Source organism: Symphalangus syndactylus, chromosome 12, assembly GCF_028878055.3.
Source record: "Symphalangus syndactylus isolate Jambi chromosome 12, NHGRI_mSymSyn1-v2.1_pri, whole genome shotgun sequence".
NCBI lineage: Eukaryota > Metazoa > Chordata > Mammalia > Primates > Hylobatidae > Symphalangus > Symphalangus syndactylus.
In genome coordinates this window covers 26046280-26073890 of record NC_072441.2, presented here as the reverse complement: position 1 = coordinate 26073890, position 27611 = coordinate 26046280, and the positions used below count along the sequence as shown (strand labels likewise).

At 36.1% G+C, this 27611-nt stretch overlaps 1 protein-coding gene and 1 long non-coding RNA gene across 5 annotated transcripts in view; both read left to right on the top strand.

Moving 5' to 3' along the window:
* The window catches only part of NEGR1 (neuronal growth regulator 1), a 911215-nt gene that overhangs the window by 466971 nt on the left and 416633 nt on the right, over positions 1-27611 (top strand). The gene's annotated exons all lie outside the window — the stretch shown is intronic.
* On the top strand, positions 18573-22979 carry LOC134734610 (uncharacterized). Its single transcript, XR_010117748.1, has 2 exons — positions 18573-18850; positions 22675-22979. It is a non-coding gene; the product is annotated as an uncharacterized lncRNA (long non-coding RNA).

Genomic DNA, 27611 nt, shown 5'->3' with positions numbered 1-27611 from the left:
ATGAGATCTAATGGTTTTATAAAGGGCAGTTCCCCTGCACAAGCTCTCTTGCCTCCTGCCACCTAAGACATGCCTTTGCTCCTACTTCACCTTCTGCCATGATTGTGAGGCCTCCCTAGCCATGTGGCACTGTGAGTCCATTAAGCCCCTTTTTAAAATAAATTACTCAGTCTCAGTTATTTCTTCATAGCAGTATGAAAATGGTCTAATACAAAAGGTTTTCTGCTAAGATGCTGAAAGTGCATGTGTGGTGGTGTAAAAGGAGGGGAATCGTATAGAAAGTTTGAGGGAGAAGAAGACATGTAATTGTTGAGCATAGAAAAGCCAACATAATAAGAAAGCAAATTAGAATTTCACATGTTGAGTTCTCTTTGAGTTTTCTGGTCATGAATTTGAATTCAGACCAAACAGCAAGTACATAAGCAAATACTTAAATTTTACTGTGTTTTCTGCATTTCCTAAATAAGTAAGACAAAGGATATTTGGGATAAAAAACTTAGAGTGTTTGAAAGGAATTGATTTTATTGATGCACCTTGAAATTCAATTTGTGTAAAAAGCAAGTTAAGGACATAAGGGGTGGTTATTTACTGATAGTGGAAAAGTAGCAAAGTTCTATGAAAGAGTAATATGTTAAACCTTTTATCACTTCAACCATGATCCAGTTTATCCGTCATCATTGGCTCACTTAAATGGATAGGGAAAATTATAAGTAAAAAAAGTGGAGGAAGAGGATGGAAGAGGATGTACATGATGGATTTTACCAATAGCACATTTGGCTTGAGAATTGTTCCTTTTGTACCTGAAAGGAAGGGAGATACCTACTAATTAGAATCTTAGGATTAGGACTTAGAGTATTGGCAGTCAATGTTATATAGTAAAAAGAACTTTGGGAAGGGCAATACATAATGGTAAAGAGATCAATTCAACAAGAAGAACTAAGTAACCTAAATATATATGCACGCAATACAGCAGCACCCAGGTTCATAAAACAAGTATTTAGAGACCTGAAAAGAGACTTAGGTTCCCACACAACAATAGTGGGAGACTTTAACACACTATTGCCAATATTAGACAGATAATTGAGACAGAAAATTAACAAGGATATTTAGGACTTGACCTCAGCCCTGGATCAAGTGGATCTGATACAGATCTACAGAACTCTCCACCCAAAAACAACAGAATATACGTTCTTCTCATCAACACATGGCATTTACTCTAAAATCAATCACATAAGTGGAAGTAAAACACTCCTCAGCAAATGCAAAATAACTAAAATCACAACTAACAGTTTCTCAGACCACAGCACAATCAAATTAGAACTCAGGATTAAGAAACTTCCTCAAAACCACTCAAAGTTAAGAAACTTCCTCAAAACTACATGGAAATTGAACAACCTACTCCTGAATTACTCTTGGGTAAATAATGAAATTAAGGCAGAAATCAATAAGTTCTTTGAAACCAATGAGAGCAAAGAGACAACATACTGGAATATCTGGTATACAGCTAAAGCAGTGTTAAGAGGGAAATTAATAGCACTAACTGCCCACATCAAAAAGCTAGAAAGATCTCAAACTGACACCCTGATGTTACAACTAAAATAACTAGAGAACCAAGAGCAAACAAACTTCAAAGCTAGCAGAAGACAAGAAATAACCAAGATCAGAGTGGAACTGAAGGAGAGAGTGACACAAAAATATTTCAAAAATCAATGAAGCCAGGAGCTAGTTTTTTGAAAAGATTAATAAAATAGACTGCTAGCTAGACTAATAAAGAAGAAAAAAGAGAAGAATCAAATAGACACAATAAAAAGTAATACAGGGGATATCATCACTGACTCCACAGAAATGCAAACAACCATCAGATAATACTATAAACACTTCTATGCAAATAAACTAGAAAATGTAGAAGAAATGGATACATTGCTGGATACATACACCCTCCCAAGGCTGAACCAGAAAGAAGTTGAATCCCTGAATAGACCAATAGTAAGTTCTGAAATTCAGACAGTAATAAATAGCCTGCCAACCATAAAAAGCCCAGGACCAGACAGATTTACAGCTGAATTCTACCAGAGGTACAAAGAGGAGCTGGTACCATTTTTTCTGAAACTATTCCAAAAAATTGAAAAGGAGGGACTTCTCTCTAACTCACTTTATGAGGCCAGCATCATCCTGATACCAAAACCTGACAGAGACACACACAAAAAAGAAAACTTCAGACAAATATCCCTGATGAACATTGATGCAAAAATCCTTGATAAAATACTTGCAAACAGAATCCAGCAGCACATCAAAAAGCATATTCACCGTGATAAAGTCGGCTTCATCCCCAGAACACAAGGCTGTTTCAACACACACAAATCAATAAACAGAACTAAAGACAAAAACCCCATGATTATCTCAATAGATTCAAGAAAGATCTTTGATAAAATTCAACATCCCTTCAAGTTAAAATCTCTCAATAATCTAGGTATTGATGGAACATTCCTCAAAATATTAAGAGTCATTTATGACAAATCCACAGCCAATATCATACTGAATGGGCAAAAGCTGGAAGCATTCCCCTTGAAAACTGGCACAAGACAAGATGTCATCTCTCACCACTCCACCACATAGTATTGGAAGTTCTGGCAAGGGCAATCAGGCAAGAGAAAGAAATAAAATGTATTCAAATAGGGAGGGAGGAAGTCAAATGATCTCTGTTTGCAGATGACATTATGCTACATCTAAAAACCCCATAGTCTCAGCCCAGAAGCTTCTTAAGCTGATAAGCAAATTCAGCAAATTTCAGGATACAAAATCAATGTGCAAAAATCACATACATCCCTATAAACCAATAATAGACAAGCAGAAAGTCAGATCTTGAATGAACTCCCATTCACAATTGCTGCAAAAAGAATGAAATATCTAGGAATACAGCTAACAAGAGAAGTGAAGGACCTCTTCAAAGAGAACTACAAACTACTTCTCAAAGAAATCAGAGAGGACACAAACAAATGGAAGAACATTCCATTCTCATGGGTAGGAAGAATCAATATCATGAAAATGACCATAGTTTCCAAAAGAATTTATAGATTCAATGCTATTCCCATTAAACTACCATTGACATTGTTCACAGAATTAGAAAAAAACTACTTTAAAAGTCTTATGGGACCAAGAAAGAGCCCATATAGGGAAGACAACCCTGAACAAAAAGAAAAAAGCTGGAGGCATCATGCTATTTGACTTCAAACTATTCTATAAGGCTATAGTAACCAAAACAGCATGGTACTGGCACAAAAACAGACACATAGACCAATGGAACAGAATAGAGAACTCAGAAAGAAGACTGCACATCTACGACCATCTGATCTTCAACAAACCTGGCAAAAACAAGCAATGGGGAAAGGATTCTCTATTTAATAAGTGGTGCTGGGAAAACTGGCTAGCCATATACAGAAAATTGAAACTGGACTCCTTCCATACACCTTATACAAAAATTGACTGAAGATGGATTAAAGACTTAAATGTAAAATCCAAATTTATAAAAATCCTAGAAGTAAATCTAGGCAATACAATTCAGGACATAGGTATGGAGAAGATTGCATTATGAAAACGTCAAAAGCAATTGCAACAAAAGCAAAAATTGACACATCGGATATAATTACATTAAGGGCTCAGCAAATGGGATCTAATTAAACTAAAGAGACCAACAAAAGACACTGTCATCAGAATGAACAGACAATCTACAGAATGGGAGAAAATTTTTGCAATCTCTCCATCTGACTAAGATCCAATATCTGGGATCTACAAGGACTTTAAACAAATTTACAAGAAAAAAACACATAAAAACACAACTCCATTAAAAAGTGAGCAAAGGACATGAATAGACACTTCTCAAAAGAAGACATTGATGCAGCCCACAAACGTTGAAAAGAAGTACAACATCACAGATCATTAGAAAAATGCAAATCAAAACCACAATAAGATACCATCTCACACCAGTCAGAATGGTGATTATTAAAAAGTCAAGAAACAACAGCGGCTGGCAAGGCTGTGGAGAAATAGGAACACTTTTACACTGTTGGTGGGAATGTAAATTAGTTCAACCATTGTGGAAGACAGTGTGGCGATTCCTCAAAGACCTAGAACCAGAAATACCATTTGACCCAGCAATCCCACTACTGGGTACACACCCAGAGGAATATAAATTATTCTATTATAAAGATACATGCACATGTATGCTCATTGCAACACTATTCACAATACCAAAGGCATGGAATCAACCCAAATGCCCATGGATGATAGACTGGATAAAGAAAATGTGGCGCATATACACCATGGAATACTGTACAGCCATGAAAAGGAATGAATTAATGTCCTTTGCAGGGGCATGGATGGAGCGGGAAGCCATTATCCTCAGCAAACTAACACAGAAACAGAAAACCAAACACTGCATGTTCTCAGTTATAAGTGGGAGCTGAACAATGAGAACACATGGACACAGGGAGGGGAACAACACACACTGTGGCCTGTTGGGGGACAGGGGGAGGAAGACCATCCGTATAAATAGCTAATGCATGTGGGGCTTAATACCTAGGTTATGGGTTGATAGGTGTAGCAAACCACCATGGCACATGTTTACCTATATACTAAGCCTACAAGCTGTGCACATGTATCCTATAAGAAAATAAATAAAATAAAGTAAAATAAAATATAATAAATAAAATAAAATAAAATAAATAGAACTTTGGATATTGAGTCAAAAGACCTGGGTTTGAATCCTGGCTCTATTATTTTCTTTCATTAATTTATTTCTTTATTCAGTAAACATTAATTTAGCAACTACTATCTACCAGACACTTTTCAAAAGGCTGAGAAGAAATAATAAACAAATGGAAAACTTCTTCTCTAAAACAGGCTTATATTCTAGTTGCTTTACATGTCTAGAGAAGAGCGAAAGAGTACATATAATTAGTAAGTAAGTAAATAAATTAAATAGTGTAATTTCAAATTATAAGTACTATAAAGAAAATGAAAGGAGTTATGAGATAGCCACTGACTTGGGCCAAGGGTGTACAGCTGCTATGTAATAAGGTGATTAGGAAAGGAGGTGACTTCGGATCTGAATAAGAAAGAACCACCTATACGAATGAAGAATTCCAGTGACAGGAGCAAACAGATAGCTCTTTTATCTCAGATAAGGAACTTGAGTTTTCTGCACCTGAATTCCTTTATTAATAAATTATGATAATATTCCCTCAAGAGTTGCTATAAAAATAAATAATATGTGGCACAATACCCAGGAAATAGTAAGAAATCATTAAAATAGGATTTGCTTTTAATATTTCGTCATGGAGATGGTTACAGTTCCCTGAAAGATTCAGGAGGTAAATATAATCCACCTTTTGTGCAGACTCCTTCAGTTAAAACACCTAAAGTTCTAATGAAGATGTTTCACAGAGCCTACAGCAGAATCTTTCAGCATTATATCTATTGTTAAAAACCACCAGAATGTCAAGACAAGTTTTCGAGAATGCCTGTTTTATGGAAAAGCAAATTTGAGAAATATATACCTCAATAAACAAAGATTAACAGATCCATTAGTCCATTCTTGCGCTGCTATAAAGAAATGCTTGAAACTGGGTAATTTATAAAGAAAAGAGGTTTAATTGGCTCACAATACCACAGGCTGTACAGGAAGCATGGCTGGGGAGGCCTCAGGAAACTTACAATCATGGTGGAAGCCAAAGAGGAAGCAGGCACATTTTCCATGGCTGGAGCAGGAGGAAGAGAGAGAAGGGAGAGGAGCTTACACACTTTTAAACAACCAGATCTCCTGAGTACTCACTGAGTATAATGAGAACAGCAAGGGGGAAATCTGCCCCCATGATCCAATCACCTCCCACCAAGCTTCTCCTCCAACATTGGGGATTATAATTCGACATGAGGTTTGAGTGGAGATAGGAATCCAAACCATATCAACAAATTTGACAAATCTTAAACAATATTGCTCTTTCAGTAAACTCATTAAAAAGCTTTTAATGCGTTTCAATATTGTACATTTGATATGGTATTACAGTATTAATACTCTTTCAGTTCTATTCATGGTTATGATTAGATTATCTGACTGGAAAATTACAAGATTTACTAAAAGGTTTGTGGCTCAAATGAATACTGCAGATCCTGGAAGGGAAGCACACCATACTGTCAATTCCATTCTCTGTGTAAAAGAAAAACCATGATTTCAAAAATGTCATTACTGTATAATTAGACACTTTTTTTAATAATTTGAAATGAATAGGAAAGCAGCCATTAGGTCCTAGAACACAAAGGAAAGCTTAACCAAAGCATAGGTTAAGGGTAGCTTAACCTCTTCCTTACCCCAAAGCTGCTCTGCTGTCTGCCATTGCTAGTTAATCCAGAGTGAGGATTGTGCCCCGAAGATTGCTAGCTTGAATAAATGATAATATATTATTTCCTCGAACATGAGCAGCTCATGGTTCATAATCAACTTCATCTGGATCAACCATCGCAGTTCACTGACAATAAAAATCTTTTGAAAATCTTTTAAGAGACAATTACCATTTGTCTGAGATGGTTTTAGTTTCCCTTCATGCAAAACTGTTACATTTTTTCCTTGACTTGCTTAAAGCAATTTGTCTGTTAGGATCACAGGTTGGCAAGACTTTCAGAAATCATGTATTAAACTTATGTACTTGTAACTAAGTGACACTGGAGTCACTTTAGAATGTTGAGCATGTGAATTACTACGTGTGTGTGTGTGCGCACACACACACACACACATTGGACATGTTAGCTTCATTTTGTCAGAAAGTTATATGCCACATATAATAATACTATGACTCAGAGAATATTTAATAGAGACATTCTTATTTATTTAATTATTTACTTTTATTCATTATTGCTATGGATACCTTTGATAAAGAGAAGGATTTTTAGATTGTGGTTGTTTAATTAGTCCTTTTTGATCATCTGTATTCATTACTTTGCAAAATCTTGAAGGGCATACTTGATTTACTTTTATTACCCCAATGCCTAATACAACGCCTAAGAAATAGATGACACACAAGAAATATTTTGTGAATAAATGATTATGGCAACTTAGCTTACTGTTCCTTCACATGTGGGTGGCACTTAAATCACTCTTTGAAAAGCAAGATAAATGACATAGCTGGCTGAATTTCCACGGCAGTAAATTTCGAAAGACGAGACCAAGGCCTATTATATCTGTTTACTTAACTGCCTTGTGTAATGATGATGAGAGAAGTGTGATGATGCAGGTTAATAAAAAACTCAGAGAAGCACCACTTTCCACAAGGGCACACACTCTTTTGCAACACGAATAAATTGGAAACAATGAATGGAGGGATAGCCATTTTTCTTTCCTGTGTATCCATCACTTATCAGCGCCCCCCGCCCATGCTGCTTTTGCACACATGGAGATGTATGTTTAATAAGCAATAGGTAAAGCTCTTTAAAAGGATGCTTCTCAATCACAATGCAACTAAGGATCTAACCACGTAAATGGAAAAATAAAACCACATACACACACTCTTATTAGGTTTTGCTAGCCAGTGATGAATTGGCATATATAGAAAACAAGCTACAGATAGACAGGTGTTGTTAGTGTCATTTATGTTTGCTTTGACCTATGTTGGTATGCATTGATTTAGAAGCTTTAGATAGTTTACTCTAAGAGGAGGAAAATCACATATTCTTTTTTGGATGTCTACCACTGTGGAAAAAAATGTCTCATTTTCTATTGTTCTTTTTTTTCTGAAATAAGAATATGTAACAAGGAATTGGGGAAAGATGTTATGCCACAGATCCTTTTCATTTTCATGTTACTACTTTTAGAAGTTCAGAACTAGCATTACTTTGGATTGCAGAGCAAGTGAAGTACATTCTTTTGTTTATTCAAAAATCATGCAGCTACAGTAAGAAGTATCATAAAGGCTCTTCTGAGCTGCATGTGTGGAATATACTTGCAGGCCTGAACCAGCTGTGTGACTGACAGGCTCCCTAACCTCTCTCCTCAGGCTTACTTCATCTGTAAAACAGGGAAAATATTTACCTGGCATAATGACTGTGAGAAACAAATAATATATTTAAATCACATTTAGCACTCAAATATATTTGTTTTCATCTCCACCATCTATACCTATAGGAGGGTGAGGGACTATTTTGAGTTATTTCAAACAGAATCTAAAAAATCCATAGTAGATACTGAAGAATTTAAAGTGATAGTGAAATTCATAAAGTTTGAAAAATCATGGAACATTTATTTCTTCTCTTTTGATTGGATTCAGTTCCTCATTTTTAAAATGATTTCAGAGTGATTTTCCCTCTTAAGAGTTACAGCTTTTTGGTGTTTGTGGTGGTGATCTTACTGGTATGTTTTGCTTTTTCTTGCAAAAAGTTGTATGATATCCTGTGCCATTTTATACATTATGGACCAATAACTTTTCTTATTTTCCTCTCATTTCAGTTATTTACTGTTTGACATAAATAAATGGTATTTTAAAAATCTTTTAAAGGATACAACATGTGTATATGTATAAGAATCAGATAGTAGATATTTTCTGGGAGAGTGGAACAAATTATAATATATGACCAATCTCCTTTTTATGCATTTTTATATTTATGAAAACAGAAGTAAATAAAAAAGAATCTGCTTAGAAATCTCAAAGCTTTTTTGGTGATACTCACTGTTTCCCTCAGAGTTGCAGATGAGCTTCGTAGTGTGCAAGTTACTCAGGTAGGAAGTAAGAATAAACTTTAGTAAGAAACTGCTTACTGGATTTGTCCCCTCCAAATTTTGGGTTGAAATGTTGATTTTTAAAAATTTTGAAATGGTTTGTTACCTTAGACTTTGTAAATGCAGAAAAAGCATAAAGTGAGGTTAAATCCAAATAAAATAAAAAATCAGAGCATTGTATGCAGCTAAATTAAGCATGAACAATTTCCATTAACCTCAGTTCCTCTTCAAGAGGAATTCATTAAATCATTAGATTTGGAATGTAGTATCACTTTCTACTATTTCTGTTTTTGGCCATTGCAACTTCTATCTGTATACACTTCTGATCAGTCTTTTTACAGGGTGTTTTACTGTTATATTTTGTTGTTGTTTATTTGATTGACTTCTCTTTTATCTATTACATAAAATGTTTAATTTCTCTGTCCATAAATGTTTTAAGTTTGCATTTTAAATTGTAAGTCTTTTTAGCCATATTTCAGTGCTTTATTGCACAGAAACAATATGAAATGCTTTCTAATTACTCTTAAAATGTCCCATACAGTATTTATTTTAAAAACAGATAGACACGGCCAGGCGCGGTGGCTCACGCCTGTAATCCCAGCACTTTGGGAGGCTGAGGCAGGCAGATCACAAGGTCAGGAGATCGAGACCATCCTGGCTACCACGGTGAAACCCTGTCTCTACTAAAAATACAAAAAAAAATTAACCAGGCGTGGTGGCGGGCCCCTGTAGTCCCAGCTACTCCGGAGGCGGAGGCAGGAGAATGGCATGAACCTGGAAGGCAGAGCTTGCAGTAAGCTGAGATCACACTACTGCACTCTAGCCTGGGCAACAGAGCAAGACTCCATCTCAAAAAAAAAAAAAAAAACAGATCGACATGTCTCTGCAGTACTTAAGTTTATGTGGTATGCTAGGATGTAGGATGGGGATTAAAAGGTATTAGTGCCAAAAGACAATTTCATTTCAGATAAGTCTGAGGCCTTATCTGACATGTACTAGTTTCAACACTTGGGGAGATTAACTACCCACTTTTTAAATTTTTATTAGAATAAGATTATTGCCTTATAGGGCCATTGTGAGTATTCAATGGAATAATGTATACAAATAGCTTACCACAGTTTTGGGAAAATAATAATTTCTTCATTAGTATGAAGTTTTGCCCATATTATAACAATTTCCTGAACCAGTTTATGGCAGTGACATCAGGAACCTGTAGGGAAAGAAAGAAAAATACATGCTAGATTTTTTTTGTTTTACAATAGTGGGTAGGAGGAATTTTCAAAAGGATTTTGAGTTGAAATTATTTCTTACTTTTTAAAAACTTACACACTTATTTGATACTTTTTTATATTACAGTATTAAAAATCTTTGTTATCATAGGGCTTTACACTTTAACCATTTTAAGCCCTAAATCACAGGGATTCCAACTACAGTATGAAAGACAGAACTTTCAGATGATGGTAAAAATTCACATGGTGCTTAACTTCAGGAGCTAGATTTTTAAATATTTTATAGTATATTTTCTTAAAAATTTTAATATAACTTTAATATATCTTCTTGGCCAGACCAAATCAACAGTCGATTAAAAAGGTATTGGTCAGAGAACTAACCTGTCCAATGGAAAAAGCAACGGTTTTGTTTATTGTGACACGGTTTTTCATAATACGCTTTATATTTATTGCCCACTGCAATATTCAGATTCTTGAGTTAGATATTGCTTAATTTTAGAAATAATAATGGAAATTTCTTGGTAAATTTGTGGCAGATGTTTTGCACACACTGAATCTTAAGAAAAGTAATAGATTGAAATCCTTACTTCACATTGAGATTATTTTCAATCATTTTTATTTGGATAATGAGAACTTAAGCAGTTTGCAAAAGCAAATTTTCCATAGTCATTATTTTTTCATTAACCACTTAATTTCTGTTTGCTTTTCCTGTGCCTATTACTGAGAACATGAATAAAAATTTGCTATTAAAATAAACCAGGTGCACAAGCATTTCAATTCTTTGCTATTTTACATTACAGCAGGCAAGTAGTTAAGCATTTAACAAAAGAAATACGAGAAATTGTAAATATTGTTTGCAAACTGTAATGAGCTTGCAGTGAAATATCCAGCTAAATACAACATTCCAATTATCTCTAAAATTATGTTGGTGTGTTATTATCCTTGAAAGTGATATTCAAAAACAGTGCAAAGACATCTCTGTGATATCGGGCGAAATTCAGCCCCGATATTTCATGTAGGTTCTTTTCTGTTTTCCCTAAGTGTTGGCCGGTCTGAGAAATAAAAGGAAAGAGTACAAAGGAGAGAAATTTTAAAGCTGGGTGTCCAGGGGAGACATCATATATTGGCAGGTTCCGTGATGCCCCCTGAGCCGTAAGACCAGCAAGTTTTTATTAGTGATTTCAAAAAGGGAGGGAGTGTATGAATAGGGTGTGGGTCACAGAGATCACATGCTTCACAAGGTAATAAGATATCACAAGGTACATGGAGGCAGGACGAGATCACAGGACCACAGAACCAGGGCGAAATTAAAGTTGCTAATGAAGTTTCGGGCACACATTGTCATTGATAACATCTGATCAGGAGAGAGGGTTTGAGAGCAGACAACTGGTCTGACCAAAATTTATTAGGCAGGAATTTCCTCATCCTAATAAGCCTGGGAGTGCAAAGGGAGACTGGGGCTTATTTCATCCCTACAGCTGCCACTGTAAAAGACAGCCGCCCCCAAAGCAGCCATTTTAGAGGCCCACCCTCAGGGGTGAATTCTCTTTCTCAGGGATGTTCCTTGCTAAGAAAAAGAATTCAGCGATATTTCTCCCATTTGCTTTTGAAAGAAGAGAAATATGGCTCTGTTCCACCTGGCTCACTGGTGGTCAGAGTTTAAGGTTATCACCCTTGTTCCCTGAACATTGCTGTTATCCTGTTCTTTTTTCAAGGTGTGCAGATTTCATATTGTTCAAACACACGTGCTCTACAAACAATTTGTGCAGTTAACACAATCATCACAGGGTCGGGAGGCAACATACATCCTCCTTAGTTTACAAAGATGACTGAATTAAGAGATTAAAGACAGGCATAGGAAATCACAAGGGTATTGACGGGGGAAGTGTTAAGTGTCCATGAAATCTTCACAATTTATGTTCAGAGATTGTAGTAAAGACAGGCATAGGAAATTATAAAAGTATTAATTTGGGGAACTAATAAATGTCCATGAAATCTTCACAATTTATGTTCTTCTGCCGTGGCTTCAGCTGGTCCCTCCGTTCGGGGTCCCTGACTTCCCACAACACTGTGATTCCACATGTGAACCTAAACTGGCTGGTGTCTATGTATGCAGTCTGTACTTACACTGTACTATGAGGCCAGCTACTGGACCATGGCCAGCAGATCTCTTAGAACTGCATTGCATGCATGACATCTGTTCTTACTAATTAATTCACCTTGCAACATTCACATTAGTTGGGAAGCTTGGCAACAGGACCTGTTATTGCTGTTTATTATCAACTTTATAAAACATGAAAAAACAAACACAGCCTAAGGTAAGTGTCATGTTCCTAGCAGTCATCTCCAAATATTACATAGAATACCAACTTTATATAAATATCAGAAATGAAATGGCAGGGTTGTATACTAGACTCCTGATTCCTCTCCCTGTTATCAACATTGATTTATTATTTTGTTATTATTCTATTCATATTTAATAAAAAATTTAATGAAAGTATTAAATATTTTATATTTACAATATAAGCCTTAGAAGTACAAATATGAAGGTCATTATTCTTTGACTAGCAGAGAAGAAAATATAAATACATTTCTATTAATTTAACAAATGCTTATTAAACATTTATTATCTGACAGAATCTATTCTAGGCAGTGAAGTGAACAGTGACCAAGATCAACAAAAATTTCTATTCAAGGAACTTTGGTTTTAGTAAGAAGGGACAAGAAACAAAACATATAAGTAATTTATGTAATACGTCAGAAGGTGGTATGTTCTATGAAGACTTTTTTTTATCAAGGAAGGTAGAAAGGTAAAATTTGTAAACAGAATGTTCAAGGAAATCATTTTGACATTTTGACAACATTCCAATTATCTCTAAAATTATGTTGGTGTGTTATTATCCTTGAAAGTGATATTCAAAAACAGTGCAAAGACATCTCTGTGATATCGGGCGAAATTCAGCCCCGATATTTCACATAGGTTCTTTTCTATTTTCCCTAAGTGTCTGCCGGTCTGAGAAATGAAGGGAAAGAGTACAAAGGAGAGAAATTTTAAAGCTGGGTGTCCAGGGGAGACATCACATATTGGCAGGTTCCGTGATGCCCCCTGAGCCATAAAACCAGCAAGTTTTTATTAGTGATTTCAAAAAGGGAGGGAGTGTACGAATAGGGTGTGGGTCACGGAGATCACATGCTTCACAAGGTAATAAGATATCACAAGGTAAATGGAGGCAGGGCGAGATCACAGGACCACAAGACCAGGGCGAAATTAAAATTGCTAATGAAGTTTCGGGCACACATTGTCATTGATAACATCTTATCAGGAGAGATTTGGACAAATCTATATTTGGACACTATATTTGGACAAAGAATTAAAAGAAGTACAAGAAAAAAGCTATGCATATATCTGAAAGGAGAGTCCAGATAAATGAAACCGCAAGTTATGGCCCTGAGCCATGGAAATGCCAGAGAGCAAGGAAACAATGGAGCTGGTAGAAAAATAGATTATATTGGAAAAGCAACAGGATGTAGAGAGGAAGGCAACTGTTAGCCATTGGACAGACTATACCCCTGGCTCTGAGTGTGATGGTATATTATTCTGCTTGAGCTACCGTAACAGAATACCAAAGACCGAGTGACTTAACTGAAGATATTTATTTTTATAGAACTTCATGATCAAGGTGCTATTAGGGATGGTTTCTGGTGGTATCTTTCTTCCTGACTCATATATAGCCACATTCTGGTTGTGTCTTCACGTGGCCATTTTTCTGTGTGTATGCAGAAAGAAAGGGAGCTCTGATGTCTCTGTCTCTTATTATAAGGACATCAGTCATATTAGATTAGGGGCCAACCAGGATGACCTCATTTAAGGTTAGTTACCTCCTTAAAGGCCCTATCTACAAACCCTTAAAGTCACATTGGAGGTTAGGATTTCAACATATAAATTTGGAGGAACACAATTTGGCCTATAAAATTCTCACCTCTGCCCCACTTCCCCAAATTCATGTCTTCACTTAAAATACATTCACCCCATGCTAAGAGCACCAAAAGTCTTAACCCATTTCAGCATAAATTGCAAGTCCAAATTCTCATCTAAATATCATCTAAATAGAATATAGGTGAGTCAAGAGGTATGCCTCATCCTGAGGCAAAGTTCCTGGCCAGCTATGAACCTGTGAAACAAGACTAGTTATGTGTGTTAAAATTACAACAGTGGATTAGGAATAAGATAAACATTCCCATTCCAAGAGAGAGAAATCAGAAAGAAGAAAGACATGATGAGTCCCAAGCCACTCTAAAACCTATCAAGGCATTTTATTAGATCTTAAGGCTTAAGAATACCCTCTTTGGCCAGATGCTCTGCTCTCCAGGCCCAGTAAGGCAGCAGCATCACCTCCATAGCCTTAAGCATTATCCTGCCCCCATGACTCTTTAAGGGGCAGTTTGGCTACTGAAATCTAGGAGGTGGCCCCACCCTCTCTGAGAAGTAAATAATCTTGCTTCCTGGGCATGCATGCTCTGGGCCTGTGGTGCAAGTGGGAGCTCTGATGATGTCTGAATTACCTTCAAGGTCATTCTTTCTTTTTTTGAAGGATAAAGCATGATAACATATGAATAGCTCTGTTTTCCTTTGCTGGCTACTGGAGACATAGCTGATTAAATCCATGGGCAATCTCTTTATGGAGTACTTGTTCAGCCATACCTTTGTTGTCCCTTCGAGAACACACTTTCTTATTTTTTTGCAGTATGTATATTCTCTAAATCTTTAAGTTCTGGTTTTTTTTTCTGTTAATAATTTCTTCTTCTCTTTATTTCTCTCCTTTCTCATTTTATCATAAGCAGTAAGGAAAACCCAAGCTTCATCTTCAACACTTTGCTTAGGAATCTTTTCAGCTAAATATCTAAGTTTATTGTTTTTAAGCTCTACCTTCCACAAAACACTAGAACACAATTCAGCCAAGTTTTTGCCACTTCATAGCATGAACCATTTTTCTTTCAGTCTATGATAACATGTTCCTCATTTTCAGCTGAGACCCTACCAGAGCATCTTTAGTGTTTGTATTTCTACTAACATTATGTTAACGATATATATGTTCTCTAAAACTATAATAGCTTGCACTCTCATCAGAATCACCTTTAATGTCCTTATTTCTGCTAACAACAGAATACAGTACATAACAGATAAGAAACTACTGGAGTGTTTGGGCGAAATGCAATGCAATCTGATTGATTTTATTAGAATTACTGTGACTTCTGTGTTGAGAACTGATTGCCTGGAACATGGACAATAGCAGGAGAAGTTAGGAGGCTCTAAAGTTAGAGGCAAATAGCTTTTCTGATAATAGATTTGGAGTGTGAGAATAAGAGGGAAACCAAGGGTGATTTCAAGGATTTTAGTTTGAACAAATTGGAAAAACTAGTTATGATTAACTGAGATAAGAAAGGCTGACATGATAGTTTGAGTGGAAAAAACAAGAGTTTTCATTAGACATGTTGAGATATGTACTAGACAACCATGTGAAGATACTGAGCAGAGAATTGTATATCTAATCTTGAACCCAAGGGAAAGAAATGAAGGAGATCTGTGTCTGCAATTCAGGGAAGAGTTGTTGAATTTTTAGTTGGTATTTCAAACCATAAAATGTGATGGACTCACTAAAGCAGTAATGTAGATAAAAGGAGGTCCAACAATCTATGCTTGAGATGCTCTAACATCAGGAGACTAGTGAGACAGGGGAAAAAAACCATCAGAGCTGACTGGCAAAGAGAGGCCAGTAAAGGCTAGTAGAAAACTAGGAGAGTGTGATGTCCAGAAAAGAGGAGAAAATGTTTCAAGGGGAACAAAGTGATCAATTATTCTAAACGTTGAGTAATATACTAAGTAAGATGAGAGCTGAGAACCGGTCACTGGGTTAAGTAATGTGCCTCATTGTAGGGTGGTAGGAAAGAAGGTAGTTGCAAGGAAGTAGTAGTGGTGAAAGTGTAATTAGAAAGAAATCAAGAAAAAATTATATGATGACTACAAACACTATTTTGAGGCATTTTATGTTTACTGAGACAGTAAACAGAAAAGATTGCTCAAGAGGTTTTTTGTTGTTTTTGTTTCTGTTTATTTTTTCTTAAATATTGAGGAACACATAAAGGTAAAACACTGGATGATGTGGGAGAGAATGGGAGGATTAGTGAAATGAAGCCCTTGAGTAGTTAAAGTGAAAGGACTTAGTGCTCAAGTGGAGGGATGAGGCTGGATAGGAACAGAGTCCTCTGTTAACAAAGAAGGCAAAGCATAAGCGCACAGAGGCTACCATGTGGAAAGAAAGCAAATAATTTTGATGGAAAGTGGAATATGAGGATATGAACAGTATGTTACAGGGATAAGGAAGAGGGAGGGGGAGAGGGACAAACTAGGATTTTTGAGCACCTACAGTATGTAAGGAGTTCTGCAAATAATAAACTTAAGAACTAAAACCATACAGACCCTAGAGGAAAACCTAGGCAATACCATTCAGGACATAGGCATGGGGAAAGACTTTATGATCAAAACACGAAAGGCAATGGCAACAGAAGCCAAAATTGACAAATGGGATCTAATTAAACTAAAGAGCTTCTGTACAACAAAAGAAACTATCATCAGAGTGAACAGGCAACCTAAAGAATGGGAGAAAATTTTCGCAATCTGTCCATCTGACAAAGGGCTAATATCCAGAATCTGCAAAGAACTTAAACAAATTTACAGGAAAAAAACAAACAATCCCATCAAAAAGTGGGCAAAGGATATGAACAGACATTTCTCAAAAGAAGACATTTATGCAGCCAACAAACATATGAAAAAAGCTCATCATCACTGGTCGTTAGAGAAATGCAAATCAAAACCGCAATGAGATACCATCTCACACCAATTACAATGGCGATCATTAAAAAGTCAGGAAACAGCTGGGTGCAGTGGCTCACACATGTAATCCCAGCACTTTGGGAAGCCAAGGTAGGCAGATCACAAGGTCAGGAGATGGAGACCATTCTGGCTAATACAGTGAAACCCCGTCTCTACTAAAAATACAAAAAATCAGCCAGGCATAGTGGTATGCTCCTGTAGTCCCAGCTACTCAGGAGGCTGAGGCAGAAGAATCGCTTGAACCCAGGAGGCAGAGGTTGCAGTGAGCCGAGATCGTGCCTCTGCACTCCAGCCTGGGTGACAGAGCGAGACTCCATCTCAAAAAAAAAAAAAAAGGTCAGGAAACAACAGATGCTGGAGAGGATGTGGAGAAATAGGAACACTTTTATACTGTTGGTGGGAGTGTAAGTTATTTCAACCATTGTGGAAGGCAGTGTGGCAATTTCTCAAGGATCTAGAACCAGAAATACCATTTGATCCAGCAATCCCATTACTGAGTATATACCCAAAGGATTATAAATCATTCCACCAAAAAGACACATGCTCACCTGTGTTTACTGTGGCACTGTTCACACTAGCAAAGACTTGGAACCAACCCAAATGCCCATCAATGACAGACTGGATAAAGAAAATGTGGCACGTATACACCATGGAATACTATTTAGCCATAAAAAAGAATGAGTTCATGTCCTTTGCAGGAACATGGATGAAGCTGGAAACCATCATTCTCAGCAAACTAATGCAGGAACAGAAAACCAAACACCATATGGTCTCACTCATAAGTGGAAGTTGAACAATGAGAATACATGGACACGGGGAGGTGAATATCACACACTGGGGCCTGTCAGAGGGTGGAGTGCTAGGGGAGGGATAGCATTAGTAGAACTATCTAATGTAGATGATGGGTTGATGGGTGCAGCAAACCACCATGGCATGTGTATACCTATGTAACAAACCTGCACGTTCTGCACATGTATCCCAGAACTTAAAGTATAATAAAAAAAAAAGAACACACCATTCAATACAAGATCTTTTCCCCTACCCTCAAAAGGCTCAAGGCTCACAGTCTAATAAGGCAGATAAGTGAGGATATAATTTTAATAGTGCAGAGTGATAACTGTCTTAATATAGTACCTTCAGCTACTTATATAAACTGTTTACACCCCAGTCTTTGAATGCATTCATAGGTACACTCACAAAATAGGGGATTAAAGGGATTATTAGGGTAAGGTATCAACACTCTAACTCAGCTCTGTGAGATTTCTCCACGCAATATGTTCCTCTTCAATCCAAGATTTCTCTTATAAAGCTCTACTCTTTTTGTTTTCTGCCTGTATAGCCTTGGAGGAAAAAAATATTAGGTTTCAGACTCATATCAGCTCAGTTTGAATCCTAGATCTCTAGTTAACAATTAAGTGATCTGAGCAAGTTAATGAATTTGCCTTAGTCTCCCCATCAGCAAAATAGGAGTGAAAATGTTTCACATAAATATTGTGAAGATGTGATTCTTTAGTATGCATAAGTACTTAGAATAGTTCTTGGTACATAGTGAAGATGTAATTAATGCTAGTTATTATTTATCCTGTTCTTTTATTACATGCAATTGTAATTTTTATTTTCACCTAATGTCTTAGCTCTGTCACCTTTCTTTTTTATATACTTTCTTTGCTTACTCTTCAGTCACTTTTTTATATTTAGCCTCTGTATCTTTTATTTCTCAGTTAAGAGGATATTCACCGTGAACTTTCTGCTGAAGACTTTTTCTGTATTTTTTCAGTTGCTGTTTGTCTTTAGGCTAAATGTAGGGACTCTCTGCTTCACCGAGTCTGATATTACTCTCTAAATGGTCTGGATCAGTGATACTCTCGAAAAGCTAGTCATAGCTTCAGGGGGCTGGCTGAAGCACGTTCTCTCACCTGGCTGTGCTCTATTTGTCTTGTATGAGGAGAGAGTATCCGGTCTGGAAGGGTTAAAAATATTCGGCTCTTTGTGTCCTTTAATATCTGCCATCTATTGGCCAGTGTTAAAGACTCGTAAACGTTTCCAATGGCAAGGAATGATACCTATGATAAAAACATACAGATTTTATGCTTGAGTACCTTCTGCAACTAGATGCTACAGTGATGCAGGTTAAACAATGTAAACTGTTTTTTCTAAAGATATTCGATAAAAATGATCTGCACAAATAGAAAATTTATGACTAAGTTAATGGTGCAGTCTACCTAACCATAAAAGAGGAGTCAGTGCTCAGAGAGTGTTATTTAGAAGGAAACAAAGACAACGGAATAAATTAAGAGAAATGTATACATTATTCAGAACCATTCTGAAACTTAAAAAAAGAAAACAGAGAAGACTGCTTAAGCTCTTCAATCCAACAACATTTAATGTTAGTTCTATAAAGCATACATTTATCAAGTACATATTTTATGTCAGGTAATGTTCTATTTCTGTATGTTTATTACCTTATACATTCTCCTCTAAATCACTATGATGTATTTTCTCTAATTATCCAAATTTTACAGAAGGAAATAGAGGATCATAAAATTTAAGTCATTTGTTCAATGTCAAACAAATAGTAAGCACCGGAGTTTCAAGGCAGCCTAACTCCAAATTCTGTGGCCTTAGATTTCATATTGGATATTTTCATGTTGAATCTTCTTACCATGACTCAATAGCTTAGATCCTTGTGAGCAAGCATCATGTTTAATATACTAAATACAAGATTTAGGGAAGAACAGTATTGGGTTGAGACCCGCTTATGATCGGTTTGGTCTCAGATTTTTCTTCTCTTAGAATTAGGTTAATAATTCCTAATTCATAGCATGACTGTGTGGTACCGCAAGGCACATTACTAAATGAGGTAATGGATATGAAGTATGTAGCACAGTGTTTCACACATATTAAGTATTCAAGAAATATTTCCTGCTCTCCTTTGACATTCCCATCTGTCTTTCTGCAAGCAATACTAGCTTGTCTGAAGTTCTTCTCCTCTTTAATGATACAAATCCTGTCTCTCACCATCTGCAAATATTTAATGAGTTTCAATTATGTAAGTATGTGCTGTAAAAATGACCAACCCATAGTCCCTACCGTTAAGCCCCTAGTAATCTTTATCAGGCCCCTATATAAAACCTACAACTTTAAAAAAGTCTTTCTGAGCCCTCTAGGCCAAATTGCTTCTCTCAACTCCTCCAGAAGTGAATTTGTGTCCCCTTATTTGATACTAAGCAATTTACTTACTTCTTTTGTGATGTCTTTTTGTACATCTATACCCCTGGCTCTCTAAAGAGATTGTAAAGAAGTATGACTCCTGCCTTAAGGGAGCATAATACCTGTAGATGATAGGCATTTGTAAACTTTCTGATGGGTAAAATTAAAATGGAGTTTTTGCTGCAGAATTCACTTTGAAAAATTATTTCACTTAATTGTATGTCATTCTTAACTGTGACAAAAAACAAACAACCTTGGTCACCACAGGCTATGCCGCATCCAGCTCGCTTGAGCCTTTCTTGTAGCTTTTGATCTCACTCTATTTTTCTAGATTATTTGAATTTGATGAAAATGCACAAAATCAAAACCTGTTTCTCGATTTTTTTTTTTCTAAAGAGAGAAATGACTTTGTCTATCACTACCTCCAAAATTACACACACGAAAAACCTAGTTGATGATAGTGCTGCACATTAACAGTATCTTTTTCTCAAACGCACCTTGTACTCTTCCAGGCCAGGTATGTAAATAGGAGGACTCATTTTGTACAGGGTGAAACATGACCCAGGCTCTGTAGTGCCTCCTGAGATGGGAGTGGAAAGTACACAGAGAGGGCTTCTGTATGCTTGGAAGGAAAATGGTATGAATATGTGTGGTGGTAGAGAGAGCAGAAGATTGGATGGGAATTCAGGTCAGCTGAATGTTAAAAATTAGAATATAGAACTATGTTAATATCCAGTTAGGAGAGCAACATTAGCATCAGCATTGCTGCAAAAGCTAGATTTTAATGACCATAAGGTTGACTTATCTGTGACCTACATGTACACCCAGAAATGCACCACTTCTCTGGGACCAAATGAGGCCTTTGAAATGGTCCCCAAAGTTCAGCCTGGTCTAAATTGTAGAAGCTCTGTATTTCACAGTATATTTTAAACAAAACACTGCTCCCTTCCTAAAGGATTGGACTTTTAGTTTCTAAATAATAATTTACAGAATTGACATATATTTTCATAAATGGTATCATAATTTCATACTGCACAATTCTTTCCCAACTGGCTTTTTGCACTCGGCATTTTATTTTTCAGAATAGTTGATATTGATACACAAGGACCCAGTTAACTCATTTCGTCTGCAGTTGAAGATTATATTATACAACCTAACATTTTATAAACACATGGTCAGTTAGGATTTGTTCAGATTTTTGCTTTTGGAAACTATATAATCTTTCATGTATTTCCTTGTGCATATGTGAGATTTTCTCTGGTACGGAGATTCCATGGATAAACAATGAAATGGATCATCTGGGAAGTTCTTGAGTATAGACGGCAATTCGTTTTTTCAGGAGTAGGGCCCATGAATTGATATATTTTGAGAACATCTCAGATGGTCTTAATGTGCATTCAATATTGAGAACCACTGCTTTAGTCCAGGGCAATGCTTCTCAAACTTTAATGTAGATATCAATTATCTACAGATCTTGTTAAGGTGCAGCTTTTTATTTAGTTAATCTGGGAGCATCTGTATTTGTAAAAAGCTCCCAGGTGATTCAGGACCACACTTTCAAATCTCTACAAAAATTTCATTGCTAAGTATTTCCTCTAGGGCATTCGAATACTTAGAAATGAAATTGTAGCGATATGTGTGTATCTTCAGTTTTATTTGCTGTTTTCAAATTATTTGCAGATTTATATTGTTTTCAGCAGTGTATGATTTTTCATTTTTTCATCAACTTGATATTATCTATTTTTTTTTTTTTTTTTTTTTGAGGCGGAGTCTCGCTCTGTCGCCCAGGCTGGGGTGCAGTGGCGCAATCTCGGCTCACTGCAAGCTCCGCCTCCCGGGTTCACGCCATACTCCTGCCTCAGCCTCTCCGAGTAGCTGGGACTACAGGCGCCCGCCACCACGCCCGGCTAATTTTTTTGTATTTTTAGTAGAGACGGGGTTTCACCATGGTCTCGATCTCCTGACCTCATCATCTGCCCGCCTCGGCCTCCCAAAGTGCTGGGATTACAAGCGTGAGCCACTGCGCCCGGCGGTATTACCTATTTTTTAAGTGTCACCAATATTATGAGTTTCAAGTTGTGACATTTTAATTTAAATTTTTCTGCCTAAAAGTGAAGGTACGCTTCTTGTCAAGTAATTCAAATAATTGGCCATTACAGTTTCCCCTTTCTAAAATTGTGCATTTATATTCTTTATCCATTTTTATATTAGTAGACCTTTTTTAACATTTTGACTTGTTGAAATTACTGATATATTCAGAATACTAATCTTTTGTTTGTTTGTTTAAATTCTCTGGGAATGCTTCCTGCAATGTGGCTCTATTTAAATCAGTTTATGGTATCTCACATATACCAAAGTTTACCTGTTTACATTTAAGATAGTCACATTTACCAATCTTTTTCATCTGGCTTGTGTTTTACGTCTTACTCTTTTTCCAACTTCAATGCTATAAGGTAATTCTATATTATTAAAATATTTAAAAATTTTCATTTTGATGTTTGGACTTTTAATCTATGCACAACTTATTTATGTACATGACGTGAGGTCCAAATTCATTTGCCTTGCTTTTTTTTCCCCCATAGAGTAGCCAATTGCCTAGCACCGTTGATTGAATCTTTCTACACTGATTTGTAATACTCTGCTATCATATTCAAAACCTGTGTGTGTCTGTTCTGTGAGTGCTGTGAGTTTTGTGTGTGCCAGTTTTATTCTAGGCTGTATTTTTTCCCGGAGTTTTATAATTAGCATTGAGAATTTGAAAGGATAAGTTACTCGCTTTTATTTGTCTTCGTTAGGATTATTCTTGGCTACTCTTGGCCCTTTACTCTTCAATATGAATAATAGGTTGAATTTTTTAATTCTCTAAATAAAATGGAATTTAATGTAATTGTATCACATTTATAGATTTAAGGGGGGAAGAGTTAACATATTTTCTGTAATCCAGTTGAATTATCTTATTAGTTCCAATAGTATGTATCTTCTCTTGAATATTCTACAAAGACAAGTTATCTATTAGCAATGACTTGTTTGCACCTTTGCTTTTAATATTTATCCTTTTAACTGATTTCTAAATCATATTGAACTGATTAGGAACCCTACTATAATGTGAAATAGAAAAAGTGGGCTTCCTTACCTTTTTCAGTTTTAATGAAATATGCCTAACATTTCACAATTGCACATAATGAGCATTGTGACTTTTGTTGTATCTTTTTAGTCACATTTTGAAAGAAACTATCCCTAGATTGCAACTTTTTGTTATAAATTACAGTATTTTTATATAATGCTTTTTCTGTATCTATTGACATGATTTTATATATATATATATATATATATATATATATACACACAATCCTTAAATCTGTATTGATGTATCAAATTTATAAACTGTTAAATAATTTCCTAGTTCCTTGGATAAGAACACTTGCTTAGGCAAAATTTTTATATACATCACTGGATTCATTTGATGCATCCAATGTTGCAATTAAAAATTTTCTGTGTTTATAAGTGAAATTGCTTTTCTTGTACAGTCCTTGCCTGTATTTAAAGTCACATTATGTCAGTTTCATGAAATGAATTGACAATATTTTCCTTATTTTATTTTTGTTAAGAAATTTTGTATCTTGAATCTTCTCTTGAGTAGGCTATATAGCATCAAAATTAGTTCTTTAAATATTGGCAGATATCCTTTATAAAACTGTGTAGGTCTGTTATTTGTTTGCTGCTAATAGAACATCCCAGGCTGGGCGTGGTGGCTCATGCCTGTAATCCCAGTGCTTTGGGAGGCCGAGGTGGGTGGATCACAAGGTCAGGAGTTCAAGACCAGCCTGGCTAATATTGTGAAACCTCCGTCTCTATTAAAAATACCAAAAAAAAATAATAATAATAATAATAATTAGCTGGGCGTGGTGGCGGGCGCCTGTTGTCCCAGCTACTCAGGAGCCTGAGGTAGGAGAATCGCTTGAACGTGGGAGGCGGAGGTTGCAGTGAGCCAAGATCGTGCCACTGCACTCCAGCCTGGGCAACAGAGCGAGACTCTCTCTAAAAAAAAAAAAAAGAAGAACATCGTGATCAATTGTTCCTACAGGCGGCCCATATTCTCTAGAGACTAGTTCTGTTCTACTTTGCATTTATGCCATCTTCAATATGTGATTTCCAATTTCTAAGGAAATAGCAAGGAGGATCACTCCTGGGAGGTTTATGTGAGCCAATCCTGGAAAGAGCACACATCACTTCTCCTCACATTCCATTGCTTAAAACTCAATCATAAGTAACTTTATCTGGGAATGATAATTTAGTTGTGTGCCAAGAAGAGGAAAATGAACTTGGTAATCCATTAGCCACCTTGCAACACCTAGAAAGAAATAAGATATTTCTCTACTACAAAAGAAAAGAGTTCCTTTTTCTTCTATAAATTTTGTTTAACGCCCCCTTTCAAAAAGTACCTTACAGTAGCAAGCATACAGTTTAGTTCCTGAAGGTACCATTTGAGTGTTACAGCTTCCAGCCTGATGGAAACAGTTTGATATTAAAATCCTAGCACAGTATTGCCAACTCCCTATCAAAAGCACAATGTTATATACATAAAAATCCTTCTCATCAGCTGGTGACTCTGCTGCCATTTGGTGCATTTTATTTTTCAATAAAATAACTGACTAGAGAAAATCAACCATAGTCACTGTTGTTTTTGCAATATGTTGGAAAGGCAGGTGGTCATCCTATCTCTGGAGATTAAAAACAATACGGAGATAAATGTGGGAAAAAAAGAGGAAGTGTGGAAGAAAGTGTGGGTTTAGCTGTTTGGTAAAACAGGATGAGAAGGGCTGTTACGTTACTCATCAACAGAGAAACATATTTCCATCTATTTATACTAACACATCAATCTGGATGCATACACTGTGACTTCTATAATGCAGACAAACTCACAAAAATTTGCTTAGGTATAAACACTTGATAGGATATTCATATCATAGGGGGAGAAACCAATATACAACCAACCATGGAGTTTTCAAATAGCAAAAAGTAGTCTCTTTTTTCCCTCCCTCAAAGATATTAATCAAATGTTCTTTCCATTCCAAGAATTAAACAAGAACTTATTTGGGCCTGTGAAACTTCAGGCCCTCAGAGGGAATCCACTAGCCGTTTACAACATGTTTGTTTGTGTCCGTTATTTTAGCAATGTTTTAACTCAAAGTCCTCTATAATTTATTCTCATCCTACCATTTTAATCTTGTTTCTACCAAGTTTAGCTGTAAAGCTGAACTGCCTGATCGGCAAATATGTCCTATATGTTTACATAACTGTTTATTTCCAAATGCTGATCTCACAATTCTCTGTTCATCCTCCCAAGTCCAAATTTGTTCCATTATTCAAAGCCAAGCTCAAATTGCTTCTCATCAAATCTTTTCTGATTCTCCTCTCCACCTGCCCCTCCTCTACCTACTTCCAATTAAAGTTAGTCATTCTCTCACCTAAAGTACCATGATCTTTTTCTCTGAATCTTTCTTATGACTCTTAGGATGTTCCACTTTATAGTTACTAATGTTCCCATTTTCTCTCTTAACTACATTCTAGACTTTTTGAGGGCAAGACCATGCCTTTGATTCCTCTTCATGGTCTCAGTATGTGATGGGAACACTATGAAATATTCTATTATTTTGAAATATTACAGTATTTATGAAATGAATAACTTTAAATGTATCTTATGTATAGGTAAAGGTTGGTAGACTGCTGATAAATATTTTAAAAGAAAAGCCATAATTTATAGCATTTGCCAATTTCCATGCTGTAAACAATGCCACTGTGCCCACTTTCAGATTGATATCACTAAATACAAAGTTGAGGAGAGATGTGCAGTAGCAGACCATGTCTACCATATAGATTCAGTACCTGTAAGTAACCCAAGATAACACATGACAGTAAAATGTAATAAAATATTGAGAAAGTGATACATTTTGAGTTTTTAAAATTTTTGCTTTTAGTATATTTTAACTTTAATATTATTTAATTTTAATAATGAATATGCTTAAAATTCAACTCACAAAATTCCTGAAAATCCAACATTTACTTTCCACAAGTGCACCCGATATTGACATTGTTTGTCAGTGCATACTTTATATTTATACAGTTTTGCTTTAAAATACTGTAAGAAGGGGAAAAGCTATATGTGAAATGTAAGACGAAATTCCATTTCTCTCCTCTAATGGGCTTATTCGTTTTATCCACATTTTTGTTGTCTCCCCTCTTATTTTTCTCCTCCTCTTCCCCAGTTGTCTACCAGTCCTATTGCCAGTCCTGAACAACAAATGCTTTTTGTTCATCGCTTACCTCCCTCAGATCTCATTTTTCAGTTGCTAATAACCAGGCCCTTTAATGGCATTTTCCTTGAGTTTACTTCCTCATATGCAAAGTTACGTAGTGCAGCAAATACTCAAAGAACACACAGTTGAAAAATCCTAACAGTGTTATTTGACTCAAGCATCCACTCAGTGTAGTAATCCCATTTCTCATCCTGCTGGTCTTCCATAGTCTCTGGAAACCTTGTGATGACAGGGAGCTTATATTCTCATAAAATAGTTTCTTTTATTGTTAGGATACTTCTTGTTTAGGATACTTTATTATAATCACCTGAAGTCTACCATGTTTTTTTTCTACTAGATCAACTGAGAACAAATCCACAAGCAAATGCAAATATTCTTCTCCTTCCTTGCATTTTTTATGTTTATGTAAACGATCCTGGTTCCATCATCAGTGTCCTCACGTAGTACTGCATGTATGCACTTTACTATTCTGTCTGACGTCTAATGGCAAAATAACATCTGTGTGTCACTAGCACGTTGTAATGACTGAAACTGAACACCTGACCTCTGGTCTAGTTTTATCAGTAAATGTGTCTCCCAGAGATACATCCAAGTTGCTTAAAATTGAGAAAACAAAACAGCCAAATACAGATTCTTATTGAGCACTGCTGACATTCTGCTTCCATATTAAACGTGAATCTACCACCAATACAAGTTGTAGTGGCGTAACCAGTTAGGTCTCTGTCAAGCTATGTGAGCAACTTGTCCACATTACTCTATTTTATTGCTTAAACTGTCAACAATTGTCAAATGGCTCCTGAAATCTATATATACACTCAATATGCTCATAGAATTTTCTTTCTTGGTAAGTAGTTAACCTATTCAAAAGGTGAATTGGGTTATTTTGGCATAGCTAATCCTTGATGTTTATTCCTCTCAACCCTTAAAATCCAAATATTTAGATATAGTTTATACTTTTCCATCCTTCCACTATAGTAGTAGCTGTGAATAAAAGGTTTTAATGATAGTTAGGTGTATGCAAAAATGCAGAATAAAAGAGCTTACTTTTACCAGGTAGCATATTTGGATTTTCCACCTTTCAGAAAGAAGAAGGGGTTGGTTTGGCTTACTTTTGGTGGATTTATCAAGTGACGAGGATGAAGTGTTCAAAACAAGAAAGTTCAGCGGGTTGGAGAGGTAGCTCCAGAGCACGAGTGCCCAAG